The 8,666-nt window shown below is 37.6% G+C and overlaps 1 pseudogene; it reads left to right on the forward strand.

Annotated features, from left to right (window-relative positions):
- LOC101357901 (F-box/WD repeat-containing protein 12-like) overlaps positions 1–4,443 on the forward strand; it is a 14,243-nt pseudogene extending 9,800 nt beyond the window's left edge.
- Positions 4,444–8,666: the final 4,223 nt, after the last annotated feature.

Genomic DNA, 8,666 nt, shown 5'->3' on the forward strand with positions numbered 1-8,666 from the left:
GTGAAGGGAAGGACAGCACACACTACAGGGGAAGTCAGCACAACTGGACTAAACCAAAGCTAAGAAGTTTCCTGAATACAACCAAACACTTCGAGGGACAGAGTAGCAGGGGCAGAGGTCTGGGGACCATTGCTTTCAGGGGACATCTAGATCAACTGGCATAACAAAGTTTATTAAGAAAATGCTCTGCATCCCACTTTGGTGAGTGGCGTCTGGGGTCTTAAAAGTTAACAAGCCGCCATCTAAGATGCATCAGTTGGTCCAAACCCACCTGGAGTAAAGGAGAATGAAGAACACCAAAGTCACAAGGAACGTATTAGCCCAAGAGACAGAAAGGGCCACATAAACCAGAGACTGCATCAGCCTGAGACCAGAAGAACTAGATGGTGCCCGGCTACCACCAATGACCGCCCTGACAGGGAACACATCAGAGAGTCCCTGATGGAGCAGGAGACAGGTGGGGTGCAGAACTCAAATTTTAGTGGAAAGACAAGACTTAATGGTCTGACAGACTGAAGGAACCCTGGAAAGCATGGCCCCTGGACTCTCTGTCAACCCAGCACTAAAACCATTCCCGAAGCCAACTCTTCAGGCAAAGATAGACTGGACTATGGGACATAAAATGATACTCTTGAAAAGTGTGCTTCTTAGCCCAAGTAGACACATGAGACTACATGGGCAGCTCCTGTCTGGAGGTCAGATGAGAAGGCAGAGGGGGTCAGGAGCTGGTTTAATGGTCACGGGAAATTAGGGGTAGAAAGAAGGAGTGTGCTGTCACAGTATAGGGAGAGCAATTATAGTTACATAACAGTGTATGTATAAATTTTTCTATGAGAGACTAACTTGAATTGTAAACTTTTACTTAAAGTACAATAAAATAAAGCCAAAATAAAAATTTTAAAAATGAAGTGAAAGTGGGAACACAAACAGAAACCCATATACCAATGCTGATTGCAGCACTTTTCACAGTAGCCAAAAGGTAGATACAACTGACATGTCCATCAACAGATGAGTGCATAAACAAAATGTAATATACACATATGATGGAATAGTACTTAGCCATAAAGAGAACTGATGTCCTGATGCCTGCCACAGCGTGGATGAACCTTGAAAACATGTTGAGCAAAGTCAGTCAGTCACAAAGTGATAAATACTGTATGATATCATTTATAGGAAATGCACAAATATATAGAAAGCAAAGATTATTAGTGGTTACCAAGAGTGGGAGGAAGGAGGAAAGGGGGATTTTTTCCTTGGGGGGCACTGAGTTTATGTTCATGGTGGTGGAATAATTAGGAAGAGGATAGGGACAAGGGTTGCACAACATGCAGAGTGTAATCAATGTCTTGAATTGTACATGTAGAAACTTTTGAATGGACAATTGTTTTGTTGTGTATATTTTCACCACAGTAAGGACAAAAAAAAGTATTTGTGTATAGCTCATCAATTAGAAGTATGTAATCAACCCCATTAGCAACTAGATAAATTGTTCTTTTTTTAAGATATTGGAAAATTAAATGCCTATTTTGATATTTACTTCTGTTATAATTTGCCATTATTAGACCGCTAGGTTAATAAACACAGCATATATTGTCATAAAAGGTATTTGTTTCTTTATTTTCTTCTACTTAGCTAGTAATTAAGTATGTATTCTTTGTTAAAATCATTGCCAGAGCTTCTGAAAGTCATTTGGATATGAAAAAAAATCATTTTTTATGAATCAATTATTTACCTGATTTTTTGTGAACTGTCTGCTATGGAATTACTCTTAATCTGTCATTTTTTAATGACTTAACACTAATTTTCCTGCTTATTATGTGTTTTGAGCATACATTTAGCATCATAGTGCTAATAAATGAGGATTCTGGCTTTATCATTTCCTTTTATGATAGTCTGTAGGCATTTCTGAAAAGTATTCACATTTAATATTACCTTTCAGTCAAGACATTTTTTCCTTTTATCAGTAAACAGCTTGAAAGGTCAATGTCTTTATTTCCCTTTTTATTTTATTTTGAAGACTTGCATTGAAAGTCTTATACCTATCTTGAATAGACTTAGAAATAACGGGAGGGACAAAGCCTTATAGAAATACCAGGCATTTCTTTCAGGCCAACTGACATACTCCCCTTGGTTACCAAACCTTGAGATGTCTTTGGTGTCAAAAGTGTAAAAGAAGCACCGCTTCCCAGCTACTGTGCTGTAATCTAGGCAACAACAAGGAGCTGATTTTGAAAGAAGAAAGTCCTTTTTAAACTTGACATATTATTATCTCTCTGCCTAGCCTGTTTCTTTTGTTGGTAGTTAGTAACCATGTTTTGTTTTCTTAGCTACCTTAAATAACTAAGTAATTTATGATATTGCCAATTGCATTCTCCACATTTATGTTGCTTGAAGAATCTGGATTCAATGACCGAGTTCTTTAAAAGAAGCTGGGCCCAGATTCACTGCACACTGAACTTATAAATCATACACCTTCATTCAAAGCCACAGAGAAAAGGAAAACCCATTGCTGTCGAGTCGGTTACAACCCATACCAACCCTAGAGGACAGAGTAGAACCACAAGGTTTCTAAGGAGTGGCTGGTGGATTTGAACTGCCGACCTTTTGGTTATCAGCCGTATCACTTAACTACTGTACCACCAGGGCTCCAACAAATTAAAAAAAAAAAAGAGTAAAAAGGAGGGATTTGTACTGTTAGATAAAGTATAACAGAGTCGTACTTGTGAAATAACAGGCAGACAGCCACTAGGACTCAGTTGAGTACAGAAACAGGAATCTAGTATAAGTAACAAAAGCAAAAGAAGAGCAATAGATTTAACCTTTTAGAGCAAAAGCTGTGCCCTATTTTGCATATGGCACTGGAAAATGCTATTGGAAAGTAAATAGTAAATTGTAACCACACCCGCAGTATATGCACCAGTGTATAAACCGGAAACAAATTAGAAGATGTTCTCAGAAATAGTGGTGCTCTTGAGACTGAAATGGTAGCATGGGAATTTTTCCTCTAGAGCTTCATCCTGGAGGATTCACAGAAGTAGAAGACAGATGAGCTGCTGCACATCTCCTTCCTGGAGGCGCAACACTGGTTCTGCACTGCCTAGGTGGCAAGGTCTGCAAAGAGGCTTCAAAAACCAAAGAACTGTGGAGATAGCTATGTCTGAGACACAGGTCCTCCTACAAAGCCTCCCAGGTGGTTCTGGGCACACAAACATGGAAACAGTACTATCTCTGCCGATCTGAGCTGGAATTCTGAATGGAATCTGGGCGGCCAGAGAAGGACTTTATCTACAAAACCATTGCTGGACACAAAGGAGAAGTAGATGAGTTGGCTTACATCTCAACCAATGAGTACAGGTTTGATGGAAGAGAGAAGTCTGTGGTTTGCACTGTTTTCAGAGTGTACTGTCCGTGCCTGTGATTTACATGAGGGAACCGAGATCTGGTCAAGCCCTCTGCAGCCTGCTGCCCTGGTGAATTTGGTGACCTACCCTCAGCTGCAGCTAGTCGTCACTGTGGATGAACAGGGACTGACCAAAGTGTGGAAAGAACAGGCGGGAATAGGCTTCCTTTTGCCTACCAATGTACTCGTCTGCTCTGGAAGCCTGTGAGTGTCTGGATGGCCCCTTCCTGATGGCAGCCTATGTGGAAGGGGACCCCCACACATTCACGGTGCCTCAGTTACAGGTGATCTCCAAAGTGAACTTATTTAGAAACAACCATGTGAACCTTCTCTGTTCTCCTGACAAACACTGGGTGTTTGCTTCTACTCAGAATTCAGACGTAAGTCCAAAGGTGTTTTACATTCACTCTGTGACACATCCATCAGAAGATGAGAATTCCTCCCTCTACCAGTCTCCCCATTTGGCTGAGCTTCAGAGCCTGCTGGGTCCGTGACGAGGCAGCCAGGCTAATGGTAATGCACAGAAATGACAATGACATGCAGCTGGTTGTCACTGCTTATGAATTAGGGTCCAAAATTTCAGGGATAAAGGGAATGTTGTGGTGCAACAGATCGAAAGCTTCCTATTGCCAGATACCATGATGCCCCACCTCCCCGCACCTAATGAAAGGCCATGGTTCCCAAGTGATGCTCCTGGTCTCTGGGTCGGAGCTGGTGCTCTTCATCATGCATGACCTCCAGCTGGCAGTTTTCCAGGACCATCAGAGGCCCATCACATGCATGTGGGTGGACCCGAACAGAGTCATTACCTCTTCCTTTGACCTCTCTTTGCAAGTGTACATGTAGAATAAGGAAAATAAATTTCCAGTCCTCAAGAGCTGCTGTCACTTGCTTGGGGATCTCACAGACGGGCCAGTCAATTTACCGGTGTGGAAAGTGACAGTATGAGCATTGTAGGTGTGGAAGCCAGAGGCATTGCAACAAGTATTCTAAGGTCATATTACTTCAAAGTGCACCATGGCAAAAATTACTGTATCAGTTAAAGATAATCTCACTTTCATCTAGAGCTTGCATTCATAGAAAGAGAGTTATTTTATCAACATTGGGAAAGGGATTAGTCATTTTCACATGCCTACTATGTGATGTGCCAAGCACTGTGCTATATGATTTTATTGTAAATCCTCACAACAAGCCAATGAAATAGGTGTTATTGTCTCTGTTTTTCAGACAATGAAATACAAAAGGAGAGTAATTAACCCATCATTAGCCTCATTTTTCCAGCTGCTAAACAACCCAGCCAGGATTATTCAGCTACTAAGTGAGGTCCTGGTGGTGCAGTGGTTAAGAGCTATGGCTGCTAACCAAAAGTTCAGCAGTTTGAATCTACCAGCCACTCCCTGGAAACCCTATGGGACAGTTCTACTCTGTCCTATAGAGTCGCTGTGAGTCAGAATCGACTTGACGGCAACAGGTTTGGTTTTTGGTTAAGTGGTAGCGAGGAGTTGACAGCCCATGCTTAAAGTATTGGGATTGTAGCATAATTGTTTTTGTTGTCCAGATACGTAATTAATTAAATATTTTGTATCTTTAAAAAAAAAAAAAAGTAGAAGACATTTGTTGAGACCGCTTGGTTTTGAAGCATATTTTTACTGTAGGAGAATTTTCTCTATGACAATCCAGGGACAGTTTTAAGATCTACCTCCATAAAACAAACTGAGGCAGTTCCCGGAGTTTTTCAGTATAGCCAATTAATTTGTTTTAAATATTGAATGAATGCATTACTGGCAATTAAACTGATGTTTTTGTTTGTCCCCTAGTTATGTGGTGAGAGTTCTGTACACTCTGTTTTATCTTCAAGGCTCCTTGCCAGTCCATCATTAACAGACATGGTGTCATTAGACACGGCAGTACAAGCTATAAACAAAGAACTTTGTTTTCAGTGGTACATTCCTCCCCTGGAAGGACCTCCAAAGGAAGCAGAACCTATGGTACGGTAACAATTACAAAACTAAATCTTCTGTTTAGATATAAAGTTTCAGTAGGCCATTATAACCTAAAGAGTAGAGTATGTGCTCCTATCATGTAGACAAAAAATATATAGCAATATAGAACCTATATTGTCTAGGAGACTGAATTTGTGGGGAAAAACCACAAAACTAAGAAAGTTCTGATTCAAGTTGATTAGTTTCCTTTTATTTATCCTGAAGATCAAGGTAAGAAATATTTTTGGACCTATTTATAGGTATAAATATGAAGTTTTGTACTTGGTCTCCAAAAAAACCAGTTGCACCAATACAGCACTAGAGGTAATGAGACTTTTTAACTATATTGTTTTTTAAAGAATTTGGGGATCCTGTAAATTCAGAATCAGCATAATATGTGGATGTTTAAAACTCAAAATTAATCTTGGGTGATATTATGAAAATTTTGAGGGAAGAGATTTGAGTATTACAGAAGAAATTCAAGCATCAGGTGGGAAATTATACTAGCTGATTTGAAAGCTCCCTTCCACCCCAAATTCCATAGCTTCTATTAGTTATTTTATTAAATTTTTGGTGATTTTTTTTCACAACTTCACTATGATGGATCTTAGTATAATCTCATTGGAGATGAGCTGTATTTATTTCATTTTTGTCTTTTAAATGGTAATAGTAAAATAAACAAGACTGAGCCAAATTTCTTTGAATAAAGAAGAATGGCGTTTTAGTGAAATAAACAGGAAGTTTTAAAGTCTTTTCAGTAGGAACAGTGTGCAGGAAGAACTTAGTTTTGCATCTGTAAAATATAGTTTAGTTCTACCTGTTTTAGAATCACACTGTTTCTATTCTTTGGTCTTGCTTCTTTTGCTCAATATTAAGCTTGTGAGATTCATCCATGTTGTTGAGTGTAGCTGTAGATGAAGTTGGTTAATTTTCATTGTGGTAGTGTTCTATTATATAAATACATTTATATGTTGAGGTATAATCCATACTGAAGGCCGTGGTCTTTGATCTTCATCAGTATGTGTTTCAAGTCCTCTTCACTTTCAGCAAGCAAGGTTGTGTCATCTGCGTATTGCAGATTTTTAATGAGGCTTCCTCCAATCCTGATACCATGTTCTTCTTCATATAGGCAAGCTTCTTGGATTATTTTGCTCAGCATACAGATTGAATAAGTATGATGAAAGGATACTACCCTGCTACACACCTTTCCTGATTTTAAACCATGCAGTATCCCCTTGTTCTGTTTGAATTACTGCCTCTTGGTCTATGTACAGGTTTCTCATGAGCACAATCGTGTTCTGGAATTCCCATTCTTTGCAATGTTATCCATAATTTGTTATGATCTACACGGTTGAATGCTTTTGCTTAGTCAGTAAAACACAGGTAAACATCTTTCTGGTGTTTTCTGCTTTCAGCTAGGATCCATCTGACATCAGAAATGATATCCCTTGTTCCATATCCTCTTCTGAATCTGACTTGAATTTCTGGCATGTAATTATCTTTAAATAAAGTTTTATAATTTTCCCCTCAGAAATATTGCACATTATTCTGTTTCTTCCTAGATAGTTTATAATTCTTATGCCATTTTAAATGGTAAATCTGTTTAAGATTTTATTTTGTTTGTGACCGATATGAAAAACCAGAATTGATTTTTGTATATTATACCTAATTATAATAATTTATGTCTAGAATCTTATATATAATTATGTCTGGCAATAATGATAGTTTTTGTTCTGTCTCTCTGTCTCTCTTTTCTGTGCTGAATAGAATTTAGAGCCTGGTGTTGATTAGGAGAGGTGAGAGTAACATCTTTGTCTTTTTCTAATCTCAAAGGGCAAATTTTCAGTTTGACCATTATATATGATGGTTAAGTTTTATTTTTGTAGTTATTCTTTATCAGTTTAAGGAATTTTCCTTATACTGCCACTTTGTTAAGATTTTTTTATCATGGATCTTTTACTGTATTTATTAAGATGATTATATGATTATTTTCTTTTAATCTAATTGACTTTTTAATGTTAAATCAACTTTAAACTCAAACTGGTCATGATGTAGTAATTATGCTGGATTCAATTTGTTAATGTTTTGTATAGGATTTTTACATCTGTTTTCAAGAGAGTTGTTGGGCTATAAGTTTTCTTTTTCATACTAATTGGATTTTTATATCAAGCTTTTGTTAGACTCGTAAAATGAATTGAGAAGTATGTATTATTTTTCTATTCTCTGGAAAAGTTTGTGTAAGTTTGGAGTTGTTTTCTTGAATATTTGAGAGAAGTCATCAGTAAAGCCATCTGTTCTTAGTGTTTTCTTTGTGAGAAAATATATGACTAGTGATTCAATTCTTAAATGATTAGAAGCAGTCATTAATAACTAGCACTTTTGTACTGGTTATTCAAAATCGGTATCAGTTCTGATTGGGTAGTGCCTGTGTCAAACCAACTTTTAAATATTTTGACTTTCATCCTTGTTTATGGGACATTTTGGGTTTTTTACTTCTATGTCTATTTATATGTGAAATATATTTTCATGGAGTAGATACTTCCGGATTAACAATCATTTTATTTAAGCACACTGAAAATGTCATCCGCTCATTTCCATTTTTACTGTTGAGAGGGCAGCTGTCAGACAAACTGTTACTGCTTGGAAGGTATTCTGACTTCTTTTTCACTGGCCACTTTTGAGATTTTCTCTTTGTCTTTACACATTTTTACTGGGAACGTTTTGTTTGTTCGCTTTGTTTTGTTCTTGCTTATTTCATTTATATTAGCATAGTGGCTAAGAACACAGACTCTGGAGCCCTACTGCCTAAATTTGAATTCCAGCTCTGTGACTTAGTTTTATGAGCTTGAGTAGATTAGTTAGCTCTTCTGTTTCATGGTTCCTTCATCTGTAATTAGAAAATTGTAGAACTCTTAGCCTCAGAAATAGTAGTTTTTATTATTTTATATAAAATTATTTTAAAATTTCTATGTAGTTTTGGAGCCCTGGTGACGCAGTGGTTAAGAGCTCAGGCTGCTAACAAAAAAGGTTGGCAGTTCAAATCCACCAGCTGCTCCTTGGAAACTCTATGTGGCAATTCTACTCTGTCCTGTGGGGTCACTATGAGTCAGAATCAACTTAATGGCAGCGGTTCAGTTTTGAGGTTTATGTGGTTTTAAAGTTCAGTTAGTTTTAATATAGATACAATACTTTGTAAATGTTATTTAAGAGCACTTTTAAAGGTTTAGCAATAATATACCTTTTTTATTGTGATTTAGATGAAAGTTTACAGAGCAAATTAGTTT

This window comes from Trichechus manatus, unplaced genomic scaffold (assembly GCF_000243295.1).
Source record: "Trichechus manatus latirostris isolate Lorelei unplaced genomic scaffold, TriManLat1.0 scaffold00081, whole genome shotgun sequence".
NCBI classification, from domain to species: Eukaryota; Metazoa; Chordata; class Mammalia; order Sirenia; family Trichechidae; genus Trichechus; species Trichechus manatus.